General features: G+C 44.5%; 1 protein-coding gene across 4 annotated transcripts in view; it reads right to left on the reverse strand.

Annotated features, from left to right (window-relative positions):
• Positions 1 to 27,207, reverse strand: part of ST5 (suppression of tumorigenicity 5) — a 167,366-nt gene that overhangs the window by 74,231 nt on the left and 65,928 nt on the right. The gene's annotated exons all lie outside the window — the stretch shown is intronic.

Genomic DNA, 27,207 nt, shown 5'->3' on the forward strand with positions numbered 1-27,207 from the left:
CCGTTTGGATAAAAGTCCCAGTCTTAGAAGGGAGTAGAAGAAAGTGTATGTACACAACCAGGCTTGGTTGTTCTAAGTACACGTTTATCTCATTTAATCTAGCTGTCATTATCTCTATTTTATGGAGGAAGAAACCGAGGCTCAGGCTAAGTAATTTGCCCAGGGTTTTATAGTATGTGTAGACCCCAGAGTCTGCAGAGTTTGGCACTAAGCTCTGTAACGGAAACCAGAGAAGTAAGTCCCTTGGTCTCTGTCATATCTAGTGGCAGGAAGCCATCCTCCATCCCGAGTACACTCCTGCAGTCGAGCTCTATCTGGATAGAGTTAGAAATGGCAATAGTCTCATGCCTGGCCCCCAAATTTTGATGTTAAAATCCCATTTTTCTTTAAGCCATTTAGTTCATAGGGCCCTGAATCAACAAAACCTAAACATAAAAAGGACTTTCCTGGTGGTCCAGTGGTTAAGACTTCATGCTCCCAATATAGGGCCATGGGTTCGACCCCTGGTCAGGGAACTAGTAAGATCCCACATTCTGTGTGTCGTGGCAATGGTAAATAAATGAAAGAGATGCTCCTCTTTTGCTGTTCTTCAAGTCATTTCTCTTTATCATTCTTCCCCACCCAGGGTCAGAGGCACTCACAAACACAGACCCTGGTAAAATAAAAGCCTTCCCCTATACAGTCTAGCAGGAGCTGAGACTGAAGATAAGGGGCATTTGTCCATCCATCTACCCAACTGCTTTAAAGGTTATGATGGGGACAGAATTGGCCTTTTTCCTCCTTTAAATGAAGCAAGTGCTACTTGGCTTCTGTGGTTCTCAAACTGTGTGCAGAGGTGCCTGAGAGTACTACTTGGGGGTGCTGCAAGATATTTTAAATTTTTGAGGGAAACAAGGGCAATATTCAACATTTGTCGGATATCCCGTGAGTTTTAACATGAGATTGCACTACATTCTTTTCGATGATGTCACTTCTTTGTGAAGCTGGGTTTTCAGCAGCTGCTGTGATTAAAAAGCAGTAACCGTGTGAAAAGCAATGTGGAACAGGAAATGGGGTGGCAATATCCAATGCAGTTCCAACACGTGAGATGTTGTGCAGTGCCCAGTACATCCCATTAGTTAGTGACTATGGCTATTTGAGGATGAAATACAAATATTTTTAATTGGAATAGATGTACAATATTATGCTAGGTTCAGGCATACTAGGTAGTGATTTGATATTTGTATATGTTATGATCACCATGATAAATCCAGTCCTATACAAGTTATTACAATATTATTGATAATATTCCTTATGCTGAATATTACATCCTCATGACTTACTTATCAGATAACTGGAGATTTGTACCTCTTAATCCCCTGCACCTATTTCACCAATCCCCCCAACCCTCCTCTAAAAACACTTTTCCTTTCAATTTATATATATAATGTTTTTCAAATGGCTACTCAGTTATTAGGATGTATAAGCACTTACTAAACTGTTTACACTTAAATATTGCATAAAAATATTCCACCTCTGAGCATTGTGAAAAATTACTTCAGCAAAAAAGGCCCACAAACTGAGGGCGTTTGGGAACCTCTGCAGCAGGTGTTTTTAAGTCTCTGCATCAAGGAGCCACGGAGGAGCTCGGGGTGGACCCAACCTGCCCCAGCAGCAGTGGGCAGCTAGCACTCAGGCCTGTGGATGGCACGCGCAGGCTTCCCCCACAGCTGACAGAACAGCTGCCCCTCTGCCTGGAGAGCTGAGGCTGTGCACCAGCTCCCTCTCAGCTCAGAGGCTGCCTACATCTGCATCAGCTTTACCCCAGGCTCCCGGGCTCCCCTCTGAACTCCCTCCTTGAAAAGTTATACTCAGCAGGAACCTCATGAATAAAACCCCAAGCCAGCCCAGAAGCCAGCAGGCCAGCAGGGGACTTCCACACACGCTCAGACTTGAGCAATGCCCACAAACCAAACCATTAATCCACAGAGGGAGGGAGTGATGGGAATCTGGAAGAGGGATTCCACGGGCAGCCCAGCCGCTGAAAGGCCAACTGGGCTTTTGGGTGAAGATTTACATGAAAATTATGCCTTTGTGTCCTGCTAGTCTCCCCCAGCCCCACCACCACCCTGGGGGTCTCTGGTCTGATACATTCCCTCCCTCTATTCTTCCTTGAAGTCATAATCCTCCGTTGGTGACATCACAGCTGTTGATACAATAGCCAACTGTTGTGATGTCACAAGACTCCAACTTTTATCATTTTCAGTAGGGAGTGGGGTTAGAAAATGTGATAAAGGGCTTAAACTGCATAAAGTCATAGAACTGGAATTTGCTTTTTCATGCTAATTTCCCTGGTAATGAAGGGCACTGGCTCAGAAAATGAAAGGCAAGCAAGCCACTGGCAGCAAGGCTGTGTGCAGATTCATCTAAACCAAGGGGAGTGGGATGGGGTAGTGGGGCTAGGACAGAACAGAGACAAAAGTTTTTAATTCCAGGATTAGCCAAATATGAAGATCTTCTCAGTCTGGCCAAGTTTAGAACTTTCTCTTTCCATTATCCATTGTCTGAGCCCAGGGTGAGCAGAGCAAAGCTGAAATGCAGGAAAAGCTCCAGGCTGGAACGTTCCTTGGAAATTAACGTTTGTGAAACTGCCTTGGGTTCTGGACTCCACACTGTCCAAGGGACAGACTCAGTTTGGACAGAACCAGGATGGACAAGGCATTCACAGGCATGTCACAGGAGAAACGACTAAAGAACCGAGAATGTTTACCCTGGAGAAGACTGAGGATGGGTGAAGCTGAAAATTGCCTTGAGAATTCTGAAAGGCCCTCATGTGAAAAAGGGATTAGACATGTTATCTGTGGTCCCCCAAAGAGATCTTAGACAATGAGAAGATCCAGAATGGCCAAAATGAGAACATTTTATTCTTAAATTTCAATTACAGACAATAAGTTCTTTTTAATTCCTCACTTCTAAATTACAAACTAGGCTCCTGAGGACAAAGACGGTCGGCATCACTATGGTATACCCCAGTGGCACATAGTAAGAACTTATTAATATTTGTGAAATAAATGAACTAATGAAGCAAGGACAATGGTCTGCTTGAAGCTGGTGCTTACTCATTTGCTCGATTAGTATTTCTGAATCCCTATTGCATGCCACTCACTCAGTTAAGATGCTAGGGATACAGGGTGACAGAAGTAGATAAGGTTAGCCTTCCCCTCCCCCTGCTTTGTAGATTGGCACAGACAGCATGTAAGGTCCCTTCCACTCTTGAGATTCCTTCATTTTCAGAGACGACTAAGATATTTTAAACCGAGAGGAAACAGGACCCTAATAGATAAACCCCACCACCACTACTGCTACTGTTCACAAGCCTGGAAATCTGGACCAAGCTAAGGCTACCTTCAGCCAGGGAGGGGCCCCATGCAGAAATAGCCCAGTGCTGGACCAGACCAGCCCGACCCAGCTGGGCATTTTATCCAAGACCCCCAAGCACCCCAGACAAGACAAAGTAGGCTCCTATGTAAACCAGGGCTCCCTCAGCCCAGCAATAAGTCAGTATGGTCCAGTTAGGTAACCTGGGGCCTCTCGGATACCCTCACTTCTCTAAGGAACTTAAAATGTCCCCATCAGCCTCAGACTATTATCTTGCAAGGAAAGAATTCCAAGATCTTCTAGGCTGTACTGGGGACACAGACTCGGTTCCAACTTCTGAGGGTATGAACTAAAGGTAATGAAACTAAAGGTAACAAAACGGATGATATAACAACTATGATATGCAACATACCAGATACACAATATACACAGACATTCTCCTCTCCAGGGTAGTCCTTCGAGGCCTGAATGTTTATTCCAATACATTCTCAAAACATTCCTAAAATTCCTATTTGGCAATTGCCCTCAGAAACTTTGGAACATTATCTGAATTTTCTCTGAAGGAAAATCTGCATCCATTAAGGATGCTAACTCATTCAGAGCCATAGGACAAAAAGGGTGCAAACCAGAGAAAAGTACCTTGGGTCAAAACCAGCAGCAACTGTCAAGTAACCTGTGGAGCCTTGATATCAAAAGGGGTACATACTGAGACTGTCCCAAATCTCCAATTTTTTAATATAATTTAATTTAGGTTAATTGGGGCTTGTGGGATCTTAGATTCCCCGACCAGGGACTGAACCCGCACCCTCAGCAGTGAAAGCATGGAGGTTCCCTAGCCACTGGACAGCCAAGGAATTCCTGAAATCTCTTTAAGAGTACAACTGTTGGAGGTCCAAGACCCCTCCCAGTATCTAACAAACACCAAGAACCTCCACAGAAAATTTCTAAGAACAGAAACTTCTGTCTACCAGTTTAGGAGGTTCATAAGTGCCCAAAGTTCCTAACAGACTCACTCTTAAGAATCCTTGTGCTAACCCACTTTACCTGCCCCGCAAGTGCACAGGTAATTGTGAATGGAGGCCTATAGAACTCAGCAGGTATGCCAACACTGGGCACTGAGAGTGTGCCAACAAGGTGCCCTGCTTCCCTGAGTCCTTGCACCACTGCTTCAAACCTGGATGCCAGCAATTTACAAACTGCTACGCATCACAGGGGAGAAGGCAATGGCACCCCACTCCAGTACTCTTGCCTGGAAAATCCCATGGACGGAGGAGCCTGGTAGGCTGTAGTCCATGGGGTCGCTGAGAGTTGGACACGACTCAGTGACTTCACTTTCACTTTTCACTTTCATGCATTGGAGAAGGAAATGGCAACCCACTCCAGTGTTCTTGCCTGGAGAATCCCAGGGATGGCGGAGCCTGGTGGGCTGCCGTCTATGGGGTCGCACAGATTCGGACACGACTGAAGCAACTTAGCAGCAGCATGCCTCACAGGCCTTCAGGAGTGAGGAATAGTTACACCCTGCCATATATGGAATCTTGAAAAATGGCACAGATAAACCTATTTGCAGGAATAGGAATAGAAACACAGACATACAGAAGAGACTTGAGGTCACAGCGGAGGAAGGAGAGGGCGGGACAGATCGAGGGAACGCCACTGACATAAACACACGAGCCCGTGTGAAACAGAGGGCTAGCGGAAGCTGGTGTACCGCACAGGGAGCTCGGCTCAGTGCTCTGTGATGCCCTAGAGGGGCGGAATGCGGCGGGGGGTGGGAGGGAGGCTCAGGGGCAGGGGGTGTACGTATACATATGGCTGGTCCACGATTTGTACAGCAGAAAGTAACACAATATTGTAAAGCAGTTACACTCCAATGTTTTTTAAAAAGAGGAATAGTTGAATGCAAAAACATCAGACACAAATGCCAAAGATCCCAAGACTCAAATGTGACATTTTCTAAAGCGGTTTGTGAACAGGTGCTGAAGACAATTCCTAAAGAGGAATCAAACCTACCTTGGGTAACTGCAGGTTTTTAGCCATGTAAGTGCACAAATGAAGAGCAAGCTGTGGGCACAGCATATATTTCTCCCCCTTCCCTAAGCTCCCAGTCTCCCTAAGGGATGCATGGGGAAGATGCCTCCTCCCTTCTTCTGGGCCAGCCAGCATGCCCACCAAGCAGTTCTTGACACACAAAGAGCCACCCAAGTCACATCTGACTCATGCCAGAGCTCTCTGTAATGAGGTATGACATGTGTCTAAGCTCTTGTATATTTTCACATTTGTAGCCTACAATTAGGCATTTCTGAGGGATGTAGCTGACTATGGTTCTGTTTCGTGACCTATAATTATTCACACAGGCATCACAGCCCATCCAGGCAACTGTCAGGCTAGAGGCACTCTGAGCTCAGACCTCACGGAGGAGGTTGCTCAGCTCTACAGTTAGTGACAGGCCTCCAGGATCCACATTGCTCTTCCTGGGCTGCACATGGAGATGCTATCCCCTCTGTTCCCTTCACCAATCTTCCTCATCCACTGCCCAACTCAGCACAGTGCAATCCCAACCCCAAGGATTGGCATCTCTGTGGACCTAGTATCCACAAATATGGACCACTTTGCTGGACATATTCTCCATTACCAAGGCTGTAGTGATTTAAAGCAACTTCTCAAACTCCCTACAGATCTCTCGCTTGAAGAAAAATGGGTCACATCCACCAGCCCACAGAACCTTGCAGTCCACTGATGTGGGGCTGGGCGGTGGGAACTGACATGGGCCACCTCTCTGAGCCAGACTCTCTGCCACTAGTTGCAGAGGCCTCGCTGCTCCCAAGGGCCCAACAGAATAATTCTCCCCCTTGCAAACACCCACCATCATGCTTCCCCACTGCCTCCCTTGCTGGGAGGGAAGGCCTGGTTTGCCCTTAAGATCTGTCCCTAGTGATATTTCACATTTATATTTAGTTCCATTGAGAACTAGTTTCTTGATTCTTTAATGGAAGCTCAAGTCTTGATTCTAAATAGAATCAATGATACCGCCACTGGCCAGCACAGAGCAGCTGTGAAGTACAACCACGGCCCGCAATCGGAGCAGCACGCACTTTACGCATGAGCCCAATATCTCACAATTACTATGCAAGTTACCCTTCTTCCCCAACTCTAGTTCCAAGTCCTTCAGAGTCTAAAAAGTTTTAGACTTATTAAAACAACATTCATTGCTAGCTCATTTGAGTCTGCCAAACAAACCCCAGTGGTTAAATGCAAAAGGTTTTTTCTCCATTTAACAAAGGAGACTAGCTCAGGGAGGCTGTCTTGCCCCCAAGGTCACTCAACCCGTAAGCACAGAACCAGGTCTAAAACTACTATGCAGTTCTTCGTGTGTCAATAATTAACTACCTCATCTGGCTTACTGTAAGAATAAAAGGGCTAAAATACAAAAAGTACTTGGAATAATGTCTGGTCCAGTGTGAGGACTGTGTTATTACTGGTGCTGTTGTTGTTATTATTAAGAATATTATTACCATCACCATCAGACCCCTCCCATTCCAAACCTAAAGCTCCTTCCTCTCTGTCCTTGTGCAACTTCACAAGGATTACTCAGGGGGCAGCTTCATCTAACCTGAGTGAGTCTAACCACGCAGTCTGCCTATGGAACCTGGAACTTACTGGGCTTTCCATCTTACCATTCCACACACTTCCCCATGCTTTTGTGCACATTTGCATGCACACATGTAATTACCCTTTTTGCAAGTCTAACTCTCTAGTCTCTCAGCCTCCAAGGTCATGTGTGCTATGTTAGCCAACATTCTGTGGCTTGCCCTCCCTGCAGTTCCCAACTTTTCACTCATTTGGTTCCTCTCTTCTACAATCAGTTAATGAGTATCTGATTCTTTACCAGGCACCGGGGAGGGTAATATTCCTTGCCTTCCAATACCAAATGAGAAGTACAGGAAGAGTGGGACACACAAGGGGAGTGAGAGCACAGAGGTGCCAGAAAATAACTCTGTCTGAGAGCAGTACAATAAATTTTAGAAAAGCAATGCTCAAATGAGAGTGACTAGATGTACCTGGGCAAAGGGAGAGAAGGATATTCAGAGCCAAGAGAACAGCATTTAGACAGGATTTCAAGGCTGAATTATACAGAATATGGTTATCTCACACTTCCAGCATGAAGGGGCTGTATGTGTATACACTTGTATATGTGTGCGCAAGAGAGAGAGACAGAGACAAAGAAAGAGAAAAAGCAAAGAGAGAAAAATGAGATGGAGGAGGCTGAGCCCACACTGCTTGAGGGTGGCAGGCAGCTAGGACAACACACGTCACCTCTGCCTTTCCATGGTCTGAGTGGCAATCCCAACTCCTTGGTATGCTTACAGTGCACCAATTTTAAATGCAAAATCCTTTAACAACTGTTTTCTCTTTCCTTCTGTCTTCCCTTCCTTCTAAAGGTCTGTTTATCTCAATTCTCATTTCTGCCCCACTCTGAGCCCGGAGTTTTAGTGCCAATGCTTTTACACAAATCCAGCTTCACGTCCTGAGCAAAATATAATTTCATAGGAATGTAATTCTGGAATGATCTCATTGAAAAAGCACATCCAGCAAAGGCCATGAGCAAATTTCAGGCCAGCCCATTCACACCCAGAGCCAAGGAGATCGCAGACCCCTTTCCCTTAAATGGACAACATGCCTGGGACCCAGCAAAGCACACCAGCTGCCCACGGGTATTATCCTGCCCACAGTCAGCCTGCCTGCTTGCAGCCCGAGGCCTGGGCCTATAGCAGCGACCACCACAAACCATTCTGCACCGTACAAGGACAGATTTTCAGGAGAGCATCCAAGCAAACAAGCCTCACTGCCTAGACTCTCCCCATGTCCCTTGGGAGGGCTCTGGCTATAGGCCAGGAAACATCAGCTGAAACTCCTAACACCCCCGTCACAACCCTGTCAGGCAGAAGGTCCAGAAGCCAAGCTGGTGCAAATGTTCCCCACACCGACCTGCCTTCCCTACCTCTGAGAAGCTCAGCTGCTGTCCACCTCTATTGAGAAAGTCAAAAGAGTAGGGTGTTTGACTCTGAAACCAGATGGCAAAGCCAGGTCTAGTCCTTTCCAGCAGGACTGAGACAGGGTAGAACAGGGGAAGAAATAATATGTTCGAATGGACTTTCAAAAATTCTGGCTGAAAATCACTAAGCTGGAAGCTTTGGGAAAAAAATGTCCTTATTCCAAATCTGTACTTCACCCCCATGAATCCTCATAAAATGGACCAAAAGAGGAAGAAAAAAATGAATGGCTTGCAGGGCCGACAAGAACTCTATATATTATCTTTGCAACTTTTCTGCAAATCTGTAACTCTTCTGATATAGAATGTTTATTAAAATTAGTGGTTAGTCATTGTTTCCTCTGTAAGGAATAATGGGAAAAGAGTAGTCTGGGGTATGAATTCCAACTCGACTTCTACTAGCTACCAAGCTGTGAATAAGCTTTCAAGGCTTGAGCTTCCTTAACTCTAAGGTGGGGATGACAGCTCCAAGCACAAAGTATTCTCGTGCAGATTAAATAAAATACTGCAAGCAAAGCACTTAACACTGCCCAAAGTGCTTGCTTTCTGGGCAGTAGCAGTTCGGCCAGCCTTTGCCTTGGGTTCTTGGCGACTGCAGTTGGAGGCCCTACCTTCACTTCACAGCCCCACAGTCTCTATGATTTACAGCCTTTTCCACACACGGCTCACAATTTAAGCCCACAGTAATCACCCAAGGGCTGAAAGCCACCTCACAGCACTTTCCAACTAGCGAGAGCACACCTTTGTTGACAGAAACGTGTTCTTCTCCTTCCTGCTTTCCCTTCCTCCAGCAGGATCCAACATCACTGCCAGGAGCTGAATTGCTTTTGTGAGGTTCACGGGGGTCAACCTTCAGAGGGAAAGGCAGAAGCTGACAGAGCTGGGCTTGCAGTATAATCAGCCGTCCATGTTAGGAGGCTGGCGGGGAAGAAGTATGTTCTCAAAGTTGCCGCAGAAGACTCTTCACCCCTCAGCAGCACCACCATCCCCTCACATGAAGCTGGACTGATAAACTACATTTCTGCCAAGTTAATGGCCATAGTAAGTTCCCCAAAGCCAAGAGACAAGCCCTCAGGCAGGGCTGCCCCAGCCCTTGCAGCCAGGCCACTCCATCCTGGACTCTTGGTTCCAGGATGTGCTGTCCATTTTCCTCCTTCAAGACTGAGGTGAGCGGACAGGGGCCCCTTCCCACTCTCCTAAATGGGTGGGCTGGAGGCCAAGGAAAGGAAAAGGGGAGGAAAGGTATGGCTCTGATGTCACATTCTCTCCCTGAAAATCACTCACAGGGATATCAGGTCCTTAAAAACTCTCCTAAAACAAAGGAGAAGTCTAATCTCACCCTGAAAATTTAGTGTCCAAATAAGGGAGCAGTCAGTGCTAGAGAACTGTTAGCTTGTTCCAACTTTGAAAAGCCCTGTGAGAGAAGCAGTTCCCAGGCTTGGGATTCCACTGACAGGTTGTAACCTCTTGAAACACTAATGGGTACATTCTAGTGGCTAATTTCTCTGACCTTCCAGATGGCTGTACTGGGGACACGCCCCAGCTGAGGCCCAAGGACATTAGTTCCTGGCAGCGAGTGTGCAAGCGCTGAGCAGCCCAGCTGAGCCAGACAACAGCCCCAGCTCCAGAGGCTTCAAGGACACATTTTGGGAAGCAGAGTTCAGGAAGAAGATGTCCTTGGAGCTATTTCTTATTTAACCAAATAAGAGCCAAATATAGCCAAATATGAAGGCGCTAACTATGTCATCTGCTGTGCAATTTTTCACCAGCTAATCACCTCGTACCAAGCTTACTACAATGGTCTCTGATTACATAAAGAGAACTTTACTGAGTGCCAGCCACGGAGGCAATATATAAATGTGAAGTGTTACCAGTATCATTACTAGTTCCCCATTCTTCTTCCATCTCCTCCTGCTCATAAACAACTAAGTATTCTAGAATCTCAGTATCATCATCATGTTTCTCTTTGGGGCTTCTTAACTGCCCTGGGTGTTCTTTGGAAGGAAGGATGCTGAAGCTGAAACTCCAGTACTTTGGCCACCTCATACGAAGAGCTGACTCATTGGAAAAGACTCTAATGCTGGGAGGGATTGAGGGCAGAAGGAGAAGGGGATGACAGAGGATGAGATGGCTGGATGGCATCACCGACTCGATGGACGTGAGTTTGAGTGAACTCTGGGAGTTGGTGGTAGACAGGAAGGCCTGGCGTGCTGCGATTCATGGGGTCGCAAAGTCGGACACGACTGAGCAACTGAACTGAACTGAACTGCCAATCACGGGCTTCTCTGGTGGCTCAGATGGTAAAGAATCTGCCTGCAATGCAGGAGACCCAGGTTCGATCCCTGGGTCAGGAAGACGCCCTAGAGAAGGGAATCACAACCCACTCTAGTATTCTGACCCGGAGAAATCCATGGATCAAAAAGCCTGGTGAGCTATAGTCCATGGAGTCTCAAAGAGTTGGACACAACTGAGTGACTAACATACACACACACAGACACAAATGTCAATCACACCAAATCCAGACTTCTCTGGGTCCTCCAGAACCTTGTCAAATGCTACCAACCAATCTCGCTTCCCTCTTCTTCCTTGCCTGCCGCTCTTTCAACCACCCTCTTTCCCTACCACCACCACTCCCCTACCATGCAAAGACACACAGACTTGCATACACCCCCTCCACATACACACACACAAATGCACTTCTGTCTCCAGGCAGGACACCTCCCTGCTCCATATATGTCCATTTCTGCATCTGCAGCTGTGTTTTTATGCTCAAACCATTTCCAGCCTGGAGTTCTCCCCTTCTTCCCTGTTATCCAGATCCTACCCATGCTCCATGGCCCAGTATAAGGTCCCTCCCAAACTTCAGCTGGGAGACCATCAGACCCACAAACAAAGAGCAAGCACCTCCTCTGTGTCAGGCACTAGGCCGCTCACTAAGGGCAGGGGAAAGAAAACAACACAACCCTCCATGTTCCTAACTGGTGGGAGGGGCCTCACCACGAACCTCCCTTTTCACCTGAACTGTGCAGGTAGGTTGCCCCTACCTGCAACAGTCAGAACTGGACATGGAACAACAGACTGGTTCCAAATAGGAAAAGGAGTGCATCAAGGCTGTATACTGTCACCCTGCTTATTTAACTTCTATGCAGAGTACATCATGAGAAACGCTGGACTGGAAGAAGCACAAGCTGGAATCAAGATTGCCGGGAGAAATATCAATAACCTCAGATATGCAGATGACACCACCCTTATGGCAGAAAGTGAAGAGGAGCTAAAAAGCCTCTTGATGAAAGTGAAAGAGGAGAGCAAAAAAGTTGGCTTAAAGTTCAACATTCAGAAAACGAAGATCATGGCATCCGGTCCCATCACTTCATGGGAAATAGATGGGGAAACAGTGGAAACAGTGTCAGACTTTATTTTTTGGGGCTCCAGAATCACTGCAGATGGTGACTGCAGCCATGAAATTAAAAGATGCTTACTCCTTGGAAGAAAAGTTATGACCAACCTAGATAGCATATTCAAAAGCAGAGACATTACTTTGCCGACTAAGGTCCGTCTAGTCAAGGCTATGGTTTTTCCTGTGGTCATGTATGGATGTGAGAGTTGGACTGTGAAGAAGGCTGAGAGCCGAAGAATTGATGCTTTTGAACTGTGGTGTTGGAGAAGATTCTTGAGAGTCCCTTGGACTGCAAGGAGATCCAACCAGTCCATTCTGAAGGAGATCAACCCTGGGATTTCTTTGGAAGGAATGATGCTAAAGCTGAAACTCCAGTACTTTGGCCACCTTATGAGAAGAGTTGACTCATCTGAAAAAACTCTGATGCTGGGAGGGATTGGAGGCAGGAGGAGAAGGGGACGACCGAGGATGAGATGGCTGGATGGTATCACGGACTCGATGGACGTGAGTCTGAGTGAACTCTGGGAGATGGTGATGAACAGGGAGGCCTGGCGTGCTGCGATTCATGGGGTCACCAAGAGTCAGACATGACTGAGCGACTGAACTGAACTGAACTGAACTGAACTGTGCAGGTAGGGGAGTCAAGAACCAGATCTCAGAGGTGGCTTGTTGCAACATTTTCAGGGGCAAAAGTGGGGGTGGGAGAGGAAGTCCAGTTGGGTGAGGTGGACTTGCCTCTCCTTCAGCCTTTCTAAGAAGCACCCCCCACCCCTCCACCAGGCACGGTGGTTTAGAACACACTCTAGTACAAGAACCATCGTTCTCTCTGCCCACCTTGGGGAGCACTGTCTCCTGCCCTGCTTTGGAGTTTTATCAGCTTCAGAGGGCAGCAGTGTCCAATCTCATTCAGTAACAACCTTAGTCAACTACTCCTCCCAAGAACCATATACTCAGCTTCATAGCCCTACCCTAACCCAGGAAAAAGAAAGAAAGCAAACAACCCTTTCCTTAGGAGTTCCCAGACTTTGCACCACTGTGACTGCATAGCTACTGGGGGCCAGTGGGGGGCAACCCCTTAGGCACTCCAGGGTGGTGTGCGATTCTCAGACCCTAATAATAACTTCACTCCTCTCTCTCCTGTTCTAGAAAGGTTACTGAATGGGAGTGAGATTGCTATCATTATAGGAATAATCCCGCATTCCTTCTCAATTGTAAAAATAGGTAACCTATTCACATGTACACTGGCCCTTTAACTTCTGCAGTAACAAACGCAGTAACTCTGCATTTGACATATCATATCAACGCAGCAGCTCTTTCCCCCCAATCAGAAACAGGAGAGGCTCTCCAGACATCCTCTTAGGCTCGAGGAGGAAGGAGGACAGAACACCAAACCGCCCCAATTTACAGTTCCAGCAGTAGAAACTCAGTCTTCCTCCTCACCCATCCTCATCACAGTCTGTCTACACCTCATGTCTCCAAAGAAGCTCCTCTCACGTGAGACTCAACTTTTACTTCTTGTAACAGCTAACGACTCAGGCTCCAGCTAGTAAGGTCACTCTTCCTAGCCAGGCTGAACTGGCATCAGGAACCATTCTAAGGAAGCTCACTCAAAACACCAGTCATGCGTTTGGGTGTGCAAACCTCAGGGGGCTCTGACAGGTCAGGGCTGCCAGAAAGGCCACGGCTGCTGCTGACCCATGAACACCACTTGTGGGCGCAACAAGGGATTAACGAGCAAAGCCTTTCAGAAAAGGCAGGACAGAAGGAAGAAGCTGCCGCCATTAGCCCTCAAGGATCACTAGCACCTAGCTCAAAGGCGTGTGTGCCTGAGCAAAGCTATATTCAACGGAAACAAGCAAGTCTCTGAAACCTGTGGCATCCAGAATTATGTCTTCTACTTTCTTGCCTCTAAGCCGTTGCTTATATAGTTCTTGACCTCCCAGCCTGCCGTCTAAGTCCATTGCTTAAGGCTGAAGGAAGGGCCCAGGGCACACTATGCATCTTTAGAGACTTAGCTACACATTTCCAGTCCCCTTTCACTCAGCCCCTCCCCTGCCCTTGACAACTCCAATTTTCAGTCTCCACATATGTGTCTATGTGTCTGCACTTTATTTACACTACCCATGTCTGTTGTTAGCAACAGAAACAAAGTACTTTAAGGCAGAAAAGGCAAGCCAGCCAACTGGCCTGCTGCTCCCCGTCCTGCTTCCAGCTCAGGGAAGAGACTGTAAGGGATCCTTCGCACTCTAATCGACCATGTGGGCTGACAGCTCCCTGGTACCAGGGGGGCTGGCATGGAGCTTGTTCACCCCCAAGTCAATCACAGCGGTGCGTGGGGCCCCAACCACCCGCCCTCTCTCTTCTTCCCTGGAAGCCATACCCTGAACACCTGACCTGCCTCTATGCTGACTACTGCTGGAAGGCAGACCTTCAAAAGCCAGAATTCAGGAAGCCCACCCTCCTCCCTTGTACACCAGGAGACTGTAAAGATGCACAGGCATTGACTCCCCTGATCCAGACTCTAGAGAAGCGACCCAAGGCTGTTTTACGTTCATATCCTTTACCATCTTCAGTGTTTCTGCTACTGAGAATCTTCCAAGTTCTAGTATCAACCTCCTCAATAAAATCAACAGTAGTCACTGATCACTGCTTTGTTTTTAGCAGAGAGCAAATAAACATGAGATGTGATTCCTGAACTCAAGGAGCTCACAGTCTAACTCAGGGAAGCAAGACATAATAGGAAATAATTCAAATGTGAGTTCCAGACTAAAAAGTGCTCAAAAGCACAGTGGGTGGGAGAGGAGGGGCTCATGAAAGGATTTCTGTGGGAGACGAAAAAAGAGACAAGTTTTAAAGGACAAAGAGTAATTGGACAGAATGAGACAAAAGGTTGTTTGAGATTTAAAGTCAGACTATGACTCAAGGTCCCAAGGCAGGAAGAATGGCAGCCCTGGGAGGTAAGGAGGAAAGAGAACAGCCTGATGACAAAAATAAAATGCTCCCCTCAGGGCCGTGATACCCTGTTGTCCCTCTGCTCCTGCCTCTGCCAAGAGCACGCTCAGTACTTCCTTTTTCTGCACTCCTCTGAAATCCTCCCGCCTAGAGTGCACAGAACACAGCCAGCCCAACTCCCCAAAACTGAAAACACCTAGGTGGAATTCTTGGTACTCAAGGATCCTGCCTCCACAACAGGACGAACTTCAACCAAAGTGGGTCAGGAGCTGGGTCTACTGTTCTTCTGGGCCAGGTCAAGCTAAAAGTCTGACTCTTCACTCGAGAGCAGGAGAAGGGGGATGAAATTTTAAGTACAACCTCTGGTTGGCCAGGACAATCGTCTCTCCTCTTTCCATTCACACTTACAATCATTCGTACATTCAACTAATATATACTGAAGACTAACCACGTGTTAACTAATGTACTTAGTGGTGTTTGGGACACCAAAATCAATCAAGCATGGGGCCATCCACAAAGAGCTGACATTCTAGTAAGGTGGATACTAAAGACACATAAATACAACAAATGCCAGGAAGATTACTTTAAGTGCCAGTGGGGACATAAAGGCTGCAGAAATGTAGAGGGGGATCATTTCCAGTGAAAGAAGCAGAAAGGGTTCATAGAGAAGGCTGCCCTTGCACTGGTCCTGGAAGATCAAACAGCAAAAGGATAGAGGGGCGACCCTGGGCAGATAGAACTATATAAGCAAAGTCTTAGAGGCAGGGAAGTAGAAGACATACAAAGGAGAATAAGATGTTCAGTCGGATGGGAACTTATCGGCAAGTATACCAGGGAGTAGAGCTGGAAAGAGGGAAATCCCAGATTTTAGAGGCCTTTGAGAACCAAATTAAGGCTCTTTTCTCTGGGAAATGAAGGAACTATTCTGAGAGAGGAATAATGGGTCAGGAACTGCTTCTGAAAGATGAAGCCACGCTCAGAAATCTAGGGATATACATCTGCTGCAACATGGATGGACCTAGAGTTTTGGGTTATTTCTTTCATTTTGCTGTTCAAAGCTATGTTGGGGTTTCCCCTGTGGCTCAGTGTATTTGAAATGGATAACCAAGAAGGACCTACTGAATAGCATAGGAAACTCTGCTCAATGTTATGTAACAAACTAAATGGGAAAATGTACAACTGAATCACTTTGCTATAAACCTGAAACTATCACAATATTGCTAATTAATTATACTCCAATATAAACTAAAATGTTAAAAAGAAAAAAGAAATCAAGAGGCTATAGCAGAAGTCTGTTTTTGTAGTCCACCAGGACTGAAGACAGTAGTGAGGATAAGAGGGAGGAGACTCGTAATCAATTACATGCCTGGAATTCTTGTCTTTGAGGTTCAGGCTGACAGAACAATAAGTGGGCAGTCCTAAGGGTGGGGCAAGGGCCAGAGGGAGCCCCAAAAGAGCTGTAAGCATTCAGGGGCTTGGGGAGGAGAAGGAATTTCAGAGTTGAGGATCCTGAAGGTGGAATAGCTCCAAGTGATGAGGCCAGAGCTACAAGCACCTTAAGAGGAATGAAGATACAGTCTTTAGAGTTGAAAAGACTGAGGGACTCTGAGGCCAGAGCACTGAAGGATTCTCAGCATCAAGTCCCAAGTCCTATTATAGCAGACAGGAGACCTATGAAGAAGGCTGTAAGCAACTAACGTGGAAGGCAAGAGGCAGTCAGCACCAGGAAGGAGGACAGGAGATGTGTGTGAAGGGAGGGACTGACTTCCAGTGGAAAAGGTTGCCAGGCAGGGCTGGAAGCAAGGTCAGGGAGTAGAGAGTGAAAGTCAGTGGAGGAGAGGAAGTTGCTTCATTAAAGTGGGTCACAAGGGAAGTGAAATCTTCAGGGAAAAGCGAGGTTTCAAGTAGGAAGGCTCAAAGAAAACGTAGAAAACAAGAGGCAATACCGCTTTTTATCTATCAGATTAGGCAATCAAATGATGAAACTAATCCCAGAGTCAGGCAGGGGGTGGCGAACGGAGCACTCTCAGAACCTGGTGGAGGTACTGGAAACCAGCACAACTTTTCTGGAGGACAATTTAGGATTATTTAAACTCTGATAAATATATGCTCACAATGATACCCGACATAAAGTTAAAAGACAAGCCACAGCCAGGAAGAAAACACTGCAAAGCATACAAAAGACTAAAAATGAGAACATACACTTAGAAAATGAATAGGAAAAAGGTAAACAACCCAACTGAAAAATAGGTATTAAAGATATGAATAGACAATTCAAAGAAAAGGAAACCCAAATAACCAATAAAATATGGAACAATGCTCAATCTCTCTGCAATCAGGAAAACACATATTAAAGCAATGTTCATATTAATTAGATTGGAAAATACTGAGAAGTATAGAATCTCTGAGTGTTAGCAAAAATTTAGGGAAATGAAAATCTGTATACATTGCCGGAAATGCATACCATCACTATCGACAGCAATCTGGTGCAACCTAACAAAGCTGAAGAATCACATACCCACTACAGGTGGCTGGTGTACATAAACTCTGTGCATTCCCTGTATAAGGCTGCTCGTCATAGCCTTGTTTGGAACACATAAAAAGTGGAAAGACTTAACTCATCTCTCACTAGCATGCAATGGCACATCATACACCAATTAAACAATCATTTTATACATGCGTGCTTTTCAAAAACGATACTAAGTGAAATAAACCAGGCTGCCAAAGGCTGCATGCTGGAATGGTGTCATGTGTATAAAATGTTAAAATACACAATACTATACATTAATTATGAACACATGTATACATATAAAGGATAAGATATGCATGAGAATGAGGCATATCAATTTCTGAGAGAAAAGGACTGGGGAAAGCTTAATCGTATCTGTCATATTAAATAAGAGACCTGAAGCAAATATGATAAATTGTTAAATGTATTAAATTTGGGTGATGGGTGTACAGGTTTTTATTATATCAATTTTTTTCTTTTGCTTAAAATATACTTAAAGTTTTAAAGATATTATTAAATAGTTCATGTACATTATATACTATTTGATATAGCAATTCCATTTCTAGATATTTATCCTGATGTTCTACAAATGGGGATAGATAGTTAGACATTTACTACCACATAGCTTTTTTAAAACTAATTCTGTTCACTTATGTATTATTTCTGGCTGTGCTGGGTCTCCATCGCTATGCGGGCTCTCTAGTTGCGGTCCATGGGTTCCTCGTTGTGGTGGCTGCTGCTGTCGTGTAGTACAGGCTCTAGGGCGCTCAGGCTTGGGTAGTGGTGGCACGTGGGCTTAAACAGTTGCAGTTCCCAGGCTCCAGAGCACAGGCGCAGTAGTTGTGGCACACAGTCTTAGTTGCTCCAAAACATGTGGGATCATCCCGAACCAGGGATTGAACCCATGTCTCCTGCAAATTCTTTACCACTGACCCACAGGGGAAACCCCAGCGTAGCTTTGAACAGCAAAATAAAAGAAATAACCCAAAAGATCACTGTCAGGAGATTAAATAAATACTGATTCATCCATACAATGGAATTCTCTATGGAGCATTAAACATTACAAAGTAGCTCTATCTATGTCCCTGGAAGATACCCACATAATGTTATTAGTCAAGTGTTAGTTGCTCAGTTGTGTCCGACTCTTTGCGATCCCCTGCCAGACTCCTCTGTCCATGAGATTCTCCAGGCAAGAATACTGGAGTGGCTTGCCATTTCCTTCTCCAATTATTAGTCAAAGAAGGAAGCAAATAACAATGCTATGTTTATATTTTGAAAAAGTATATCTAGAACACGTAAGAAAAAAAGATCCAAAAGGATATATACCAAAAAATCAAATTATGCTATCTCTGGTAAAAGGATGATATGTGATTTTTACTTTCTTCCTAATATTTTTTTGTTATGTAAAATATTCTGCAATGAATATGCATTTCTTTTATTATTTTTAAAAATCAATAAAGTTTATTAATTTTGCACGAGAGAATAGAAAAAGGAAGAAGGAGATGGGTCTGTCAATAGGAGGGGTATTTTACCTGGACTAATTCAAGAGGCTAGAAAAAAAGGAGATACTGAAGACAGAATTGTAACAAACACTCTACAAAAATGAATGGGTTGAGAGAGCAGGGCTCAGATGTTTTCATCCAGGGTAAGAATCTTCAGTAAGAAGAGGAAGAAGGTAAGAGGTAGGTGGGCAGCTGGGGATAGCTCTTTGTATCTGAAGGGCAGAGAGAGTGGGTCAAAGAAAACTAACAGTTCCCAAATTCTTCACACAAAATGTTGATAATTATTCATTCTCTATTTCACAGTTTCTGAATCTGGTATAGAGACTAGCTTCTTTTGGTGAGGCTCGATTAATGGAAAGAAGATTCTTGGCTAAGCTTCCTGGGTATAAAGTCCGTCATAAGAACAGATCCTCAGGGACTGGCCTGATGGTCCAGCGGCTAAGACTCTGTGCTCCTAATGCAGGGGGCCTGGGTTCAATTCCTGGTCAGGGAACTAGATCCCACGTACAACAACCAAGACACAGCACAGCTAAACAAATAATTTAAAAAAAAGAAAAAAGAACAGATCCCTGAAGAGTGGAGTTTTCAGCTCAAACTATCTTTCCTTTATTCAACTCACCCCACACTCCCACCCCTCATACCCACTCAGCTTTAAGGACATACCAGTCATGACTGAATTACCCGTGATGAGGAGGTTGACTGAGGCAACAAAAGCAATAGCCTCACAGTGGCCTGACCTTGGTCTTGTCTGCATAACCAGCAATTCTATGTCTCGAAAATTAGTGAGAAAGGCAAGGAAGCCTCAAGGAACAGAATGAGAAAAGCGGGCTCCTGGGCAAGGTGGCAATCACAAGCCAGTCTTGCATACAGGCAAACGTGAAACACCTACACCCTAAACCAACCAAAAAGGTACTGGCCACATAGCACCTACGAACTGACACAGACGTTCTCTTGGTATGTGTATCTTCCTTCTGGGTGCAGTACCTCCACCACATAAGCCCCCAGAGGGTCAAGTCGCTGTTAAGAACCCATGGCATGGCAAGGTACAACCTCTGAGACTCCAGGAGTATACTGTGAAACGAAGCCACTCTGCGCTCACACACTGTAGGTTTCATCCAAGCAGTCTGCTGCCTGCATTTCCACAGCAGTCAAGCTTTCCACCCCGTCCCCAAATCCTGAATTTGGGTTATGCCAATGAAAAACTATCATCAGTATTTCTTTCCATTAAGAACTGACTGTATATTACTACAATGAGGTACCAACTCACACCGATCAGAATGGCTATCATTAAAAGTCTACAAATTAAAATGCTGGAAAGGATGTGGAGGAAAGGAAATCCTCCTACACTACTGGTGAGAATGTAAATTAGTGCAGCCACTATGGAGAACAGTATAGAGGTTCCTTAAAAAACTAAAAATAGAGTTGCCATATGATCCAACAATCCTACTCCTGGGCATATATTCAGAGAAAATTATAATTCAAAAAGATACACAAAAAAAAAAAAAAAGATACACACACCCCAATGTTCATAGCAGCACTATACACAATAGGTAAGAAGGACTGATGCTGAAGCTCCAATACTCTGGCCACCTGATGTGAAGAGCTGACTCATTGGAAAAGACCCTGATGCAGGGAAAGACTGAAGGCGAGAGAAGGGGATGACAGAGGATGAGATGGTTGGATGGCATCACCGACTCAATGGACATTGAGTTTGAGTGAACTCTGGGAGTTGGTGATGGACAGGGAGGCCTGGTGTGCTGCAGTCCATGGGGTCGCAAAGAGTCAGACACAACTGAGTGACTGAAATGAACTGAAGACACAGAAGCAACCCAAGAGTCCATCAGCAGACAAATGGATAAAGAAGATGTGATATATACATATATATATATATATATATATATATATATATATAATGGAATATTACTCAGTCATAAAAAAGAATGAAATAATGCCATTTGTTGCAGTATGGATGGATCTAGAGATTATCACACTAAGTGAAGTGAGTCAGACAGAGAAAGACAAATACCGTGTGATATCACTGACATGTGGAATCTAAAATACAGCACAAACCAACACACCTACAAAACAGAACAAACTCACAGATATACAGAGAACAGGCGCGTGTCTGCCAAGGAGCATGAGAGGCTGGGGAGGGAAGGATCAGGAGTTGGGACGAGCAGAGGCCAACTATTATACAGGATGGATAAACAACAAGGCTCTACTGTGAAGCACAGGGAACTACATTCAACATCCTATAATGAACCATAATGGAAAAGAACACAAAAAAAGACTATATAATATATGAAGTCTCAATCGCTCTGAACTACTTTTCAGTACGTATATATTCAACCACTTTTCTGTACCCCAGAAACTAACACAACATTGTAAACCACTTATACTTCAGTAAAAATAAATATATAAATAAATAATTGATGGTGACCATAGCTGTTTTTCCTGGTTTCTAGGATCACTGCTGCAAAGAGGAAAAGATACACAAGGATGAAAGAACACATATGGAAAACCTTCTGTGGTTCAACTTCCCCTCTTTCTACCTCTGACCAACAACGATGACACAGAGCAAGGGGTACTTCCTGCATGCGGAAGGCAGTCACCTGCCTGCCCTGGTGTTGTTTTTCAGCTTCTGCAAAAGTTACCCACTCCCAACTAGAATCTCTCCCTGGTCACGATAACCCCATGATTCGTTGTGATGTGAGCTTCATTCCGCAACTGCCCAGTACTGGTATTATCTAAAAGTGATAACAGTCATTTCCAGATCAGCAATAGTCACAGAGATAAAGCAAAGGGCAATCCCCTGTCTAGCATTTATGACTCAGGAGACGAGGAAGAGAAGGGAAAAGACGATGGGCTCGTTCACCTGATCTCTCCAGCCTGAGCCAGCAAGGAAAAGCCCAAGAGCTGGTGCTCCAGAGGGAATTAAACATTGGGTCAGTCCCACTCCCTCCCGGGGCTATTATAAAATTAAACGAAATAATATTTTAATACAGGCAAGAGTGTAAGTTGTATGGCTCTGTCTTATAGGAAGTCAACCCTTGCATCTGTTTTCCAAACACCACACATCTGCTTCCATTTGGAAGTAAGTCAAGAATACAGAAGTCAGGGGCTTGAACTGATTCCTGTCCAACTCTTAGAAACTCTTAAAAAGTGATATTTAAAGACCATCTAAGGGGGTGTGATGAATAGCCACGCCCCTGGGTATTTTAAGCTCCATGTTTCTATCAGATCACTGGAAAGCTACATACAGACACAATTAGCTCAGCTCCTTACAGGGTGGTTTTCACTGAGCTGCAATCTCATGTAACACATTTGTATTTTATCAGCAGTCACTATATGAGAATTATTGGAAACTGAAATCACGTAAGTATTTGTTATACAAACAGTAAAAAAAAAAAATATATATATATATATATATATAGTCTATGGTTGTAAAAACAAGGAAAAAAAATAAAAACATACCTCTCAATTTTAAAATGGTAAGGATCATTATCTTTTGTATCATTCAGCATCACCAACAAATACATCCACATACAAAATTTCACTATAAATTTTTTTTAAAATTTCACCAAAATGTAAGACTTTGTCTGCCTTGAGAGACATGGCATGTTTCCTCTTACTTTATGGTAAGATGTCAAAAGGTCAGTTTCCCAGACTGCCAAAGAAGGAGGAGTCAAAGTACAAGGCCATTCATAGCAAGGATCTTAATTAAGAAGATTAGGACACTCAAGATTAGAATGCTCTTCTTTTCTTTGATGTTGATGATCTGTTTCCACGTTATAGAAACCTCCCTTCATCCTTCATCCACTGTGTGCCAAGCACCGTCCCCAAGTGTCAACTATGTTAATTAATTTAAGGTGCCAAAACAATCCTGGGAGGTAAATGTTATCAATTCTGTTTTACCAATAAGAAAACTACAGCCCAGGGTCATACAGCTAGTAAAAGGAAAACCCAGAATTCAAACTAGGTCTAACTAAAGTTCCTGTTCCTCCCACTATCTCATGGAAAGTACGGTCAAGGGCTGTTTTTAATATGTCTTCTGTAGCCAGCCACCTCAATTCCTCTTGTGAAAGACAAAATATAAAACCAATGAAAGAGAGTACATAAAAATATCTTATATGCTGTAAGTTATTATTCAAATGTAAATAGCTATCCTTATCCTCCAGGAAAAGATGTAGAAAGCCAGGCTGACATCTCTGCTGACACGTGCGTGCGTGCGCGCACACACACGCACACCAGTAGTCAGCAGGAAGTGAACTCCAAGAACAGCCCAACAGGAAAACTTTTCTCTTGACATTAAAACTCATTAAGCCATGAAAGCATGTGGTCCAATTACTCCCTTAAACATAGGTGTTTGGCAAGATAGTGAGAAGTCATCCCACTTTTAGCCTCCCCTGGGGACACACTCAGCTTGTTTTGGAATTAAGGAGATGCTGGTATTAAGTCAGCTAGGCCTTCTTTTCTTCTGATTCCTCCCAAACTTCTCTCCTGTGATGACCTTCCTAAAAGCCCAATTTCAAGGTACATTATCTTTGCCAGGAGGAATCATGGTGTTGAGTTTTCATTTCTGACTCCTCCACAAATCCATGACTCTTTTTTAATTTTTAAGCCTTTATTGAATTTGTTACAATACTGCTTCGGTTTTATGTTTTGGATTTTTGGCCACAAGGCTCACCAACCAGGGACCAAACCCACACCCCTGCATTAGAAGGTGCAGTATTAACCACTGTACTGCCAGGGAGGTCCCCACAGGTCCATGACTTTAGCTCAAAGTTCTTCAAAACTCTGAAACTCACAATATGGTTCTTTCCTATAACCCTGATGGCCATGACCTAGGAGAGATAAATGTGCTCTCCCTGGTATATCAGAGACAAAGTTCAGAATAGCCAAGGCCAGAAAAAAGGACCTTTCACCTCTAGTCCTCAGGCATGAATGGCTTTCTAGAAGTTTAAGAGGCTGGTGGTCACCAGCAGCAAGAAAACGCACCCCCTCTACCTGCCACACCCAAATTCTATAAGCAAAATGTAACGGACGGCATCACCGAGTCAATGGACATGTGTTTCAGCAAGCTCTGGGAGTTGGTGATGGACAGGGAAGCCTGGCGTGCAGCAGTCTATGGGGTTGCAAAGAGTCAGACACGACTGAGCGACTGAACTGAACTAAAAGCACAAATCTTCACAAAGACTAGCTAAGTAAGACTCAATCAAAAGGCACCAAGGGCTACTTCACAAAGGGATCTGTTAGAGATAAACCAGTGAGTAGGGACTCAGTGGACAATCGCCCTAATATCAGCAGTGCTTCAAGTGATCAAGAGTGTCTCTTCTGGAGGGCTCCTGCTTCAACCCCCACCCACATATCACAATTCTTTTCCTGTTCATTATTAATTCCCCACCCCATTAGTTTCCTTCCACCTCAACCAGAAGACAGCAACATCTACTAGAGCAGCAGTCCCCAAGCTCTTTGTCAAGAGGGATGGAGGACGGTTCAGGCAGTAATGCGAGCAATGGGGAGCAGCAGATGAAACTTTGCTTGCTGGCCAGCTGCTCACCACCAGCAGTACAGCCTGGTTCCTAACAGGCTGTGGACTGGTACCAGTCCACAGCCCTGGGGACTGGGGACCCCTGTACTAGAGCACACAGACTTAAAATCTGTTTAAAATGAGGTTTTGCTTTTTTTTCACTTTGCCTTCTGCTAAGGGTGCCTCCAATCTGTTCTATAGACTGCTGTTCAGCTAACAACTATCCCATAACCTCCAACTCATCATAGATCTATGTACCATCTCCTACCCTAACAAAGACCAGGCTCTCCCTAAAGGCCCTTTCTTCACCCTGGCAACATCAATACTGATGTGGATGGAGCCACTCAAAACCCCCGTCTCATGACCAACCCCCTGACTTTGATTTTACTTTCGTTACCCATGCCTACGGACAAATCTCAGACCTTGGCATCGTCTGAGACAACGCATCTCAAACTTGTCCTCCAAAATCCTACTCCCTGACCACAGATCCCCTTCCTGCCTATCTCTGGGTCTTTCTACTATTCAACAACTGCTCTTTGACCTTGGTCAGGTCTATCTTCCCTTGAGTCCTCCTTCTGTTTCCAAATTTACCTTTCTGTCCTCCCAGGCAAGAATCCATGATCCATCACACCCACAAACTCTGGCCCCAGTGAGAGAGGGACCCACCACAGATACAAAATCCACAGATGCTCAAGTCTCTCATGTGGCCGATGTAGCACTTACATATAAGCTATGCATACCCTCCCATGTACTTTAAATCATCTCTAGATTACTTACAATACCCCAGTACTATATTAATGATGTGTAAATAGTTGTAAATACAATGTGAATGCTATGTAAACAGTTGCCTGTGTGTGGCAAATTCAAGTTTTGCTTTTTGAAACTTTCTAGAATTTTTTTCCTAATATTTTCCATCTGTGGTTGAATGAATCCATAGATCCAGAACCCATGGATACAAAGGACTGAGTTTAAAGCCTAACTCTGGATCAGTTCAATCATCAGTATTCCTTGATCTTTGGTGAAGGCAACTAAAAACTGCTGGCCAGAAATCAATACAGCTAAACATGTCTGAAAGGTCTCTTGAGACAGGTATGTTCTGACGTGCTTATGGATGAAATGGTATAATGCTTGGAATTCACTTGCAAAAATCCACAGGAGCAAAAAGAAGGGTAGTGGACAAGGACAGAGGAAAAACAATTTAGCCCCAGTGCTGATAACAGTTGCAGATGGATAATGAATACATGGGTGTTTGTCTTCTATTTTCTCCACTTTTGGGTATGTTTGACATTTTCTATAAAAAGTTCAAAAAATAAAACCACTTAAGTTGAAGATTGATGGGGAGTAGTGCCAAAGGTCACCCACAGATTATCTGCTAGTTATAAAATAAAAGCTATAATTTTACAATGGAGAAATTTGGCTGCCGCTACCTTAAGTGGTGACCAAATTTAGCATCAATAATAGTGAGGAAACCAGATGTTACATGCCCCTGATTTGCTTCATCATTTATAGTTTTTTCCCCCAAAACGCTTACCCTAAATCTAACCAAACCTCTATATCTAATTTACAGTTTACAGAAAATACAGGGGAAAGAGGAATAATCTAGATTATACCCCAAAGAAACAATGAGACAAATCCATAAAGTGGCAAGAAAATTCATGTTAAAAATACTTAAGAAAAAGGAATACCTAAAACTGAACTCATTTCCCACTCTACCTCTAATAAAACACTTCCCCCTCCTGTACTTTTCCACAACGCCACCCATTTCTACACGTCATCCTTGACTTTACATTCTCCTTCTTACTCTAGTTCAATCTATCCCCAAGTCCTGCAGATTCCATCTCCTTAATGTCTTATATTCATCTCCTCTATTCCCCCACCATACTCTGACTCAGATTTTACTACTGATTGTTTGACTTACTGCAATAATTTTCTAAAAACCACCTCCCTGCTCCCAGCTTTACTTTCTTCAAATCTCCTATGATTCAGCCAAAGTGACCTTGCTAAAATGCAAATTTAGCAGCTATATTGCTCCAGTGCTCAAAGTCTTTTAGCAGCTCCACTGTTCACAGGAATACTTCCCAAAATGTGGTAAGGAAATGCATGGGAGGAACTCCACATCATATTATGCAGAAGTAAATGGCATGAAATCACAACGTGATCGAGTCATTCACCCTGTAAGTCTTTCAGAGCTCACTAGATTAAGAAGCAAGTCTCCACTTGCTTCTTTAACAGCAAGTGGGGTCGGGGTCGGGGTCGGGGGAGGGAGAGGAGACATTCACAGCCAGCAGTATCTGGCAAAATTTTTTCAACATTGTTTTTTGCTTCCATGGATTTACTTTAAAACTTATCTGCTGTGCATGGCAAGGTATATTGATTTTCCACTTTACAAAAGTGAGATAACTTTTCCTCTTAAAATATATTTAAGTTTGAAAGTTAGCTGACTTAAATATGTAAATAATAGTTTGGAGAGGTCATGATAATATTGTGAAGATGGTAAGCAATGAATTAAATCTGGGGAAAACTGCCCTACAGCATAAAATTCAAATTAATCTGTATGATTGTGGTGACTTCAAAAGAAGCTAACCAGTTGTTTGCTATTTCTCTCCTTGAACCAGAAGGGCCTCTGTAACTACCTCAAGGAACAGAATGGGCCCACGTGAAGGTACTGATCTTCCAAGGCTAGCTTGGATGGGGCCAGTGACCCGTACCAGTCTCTCAGGGCACTTGCTTCCCAGTCCCGCGCCACCGTGCTGGAGGGACCACAGGGAGCAGGAATGGAAATGGGCTGGTAGGAGCCAGAGAGCTGAGTGGCTGCAGCTGTTTGAGTCTTCCCCTCTCAGACACCACACATAGGAGTGACTGAGTCTTCTGAATAAGTCCAGCCCAACCACCTTCTGAAAAAAATGA

The sequence above is a fragment of the Capra hircus genome, chromosome 15 (assembly GCF_001704415.2).
Source record: "Capra hircus breed San Clemente chromosome 15, ASM170441v1, whole genome shotgun sequence".
NCBI lineage: Eukaryota > Metazoa > Chordata > Mammalia > Artiodactyla > Bovidae > Capra > Capra hircus.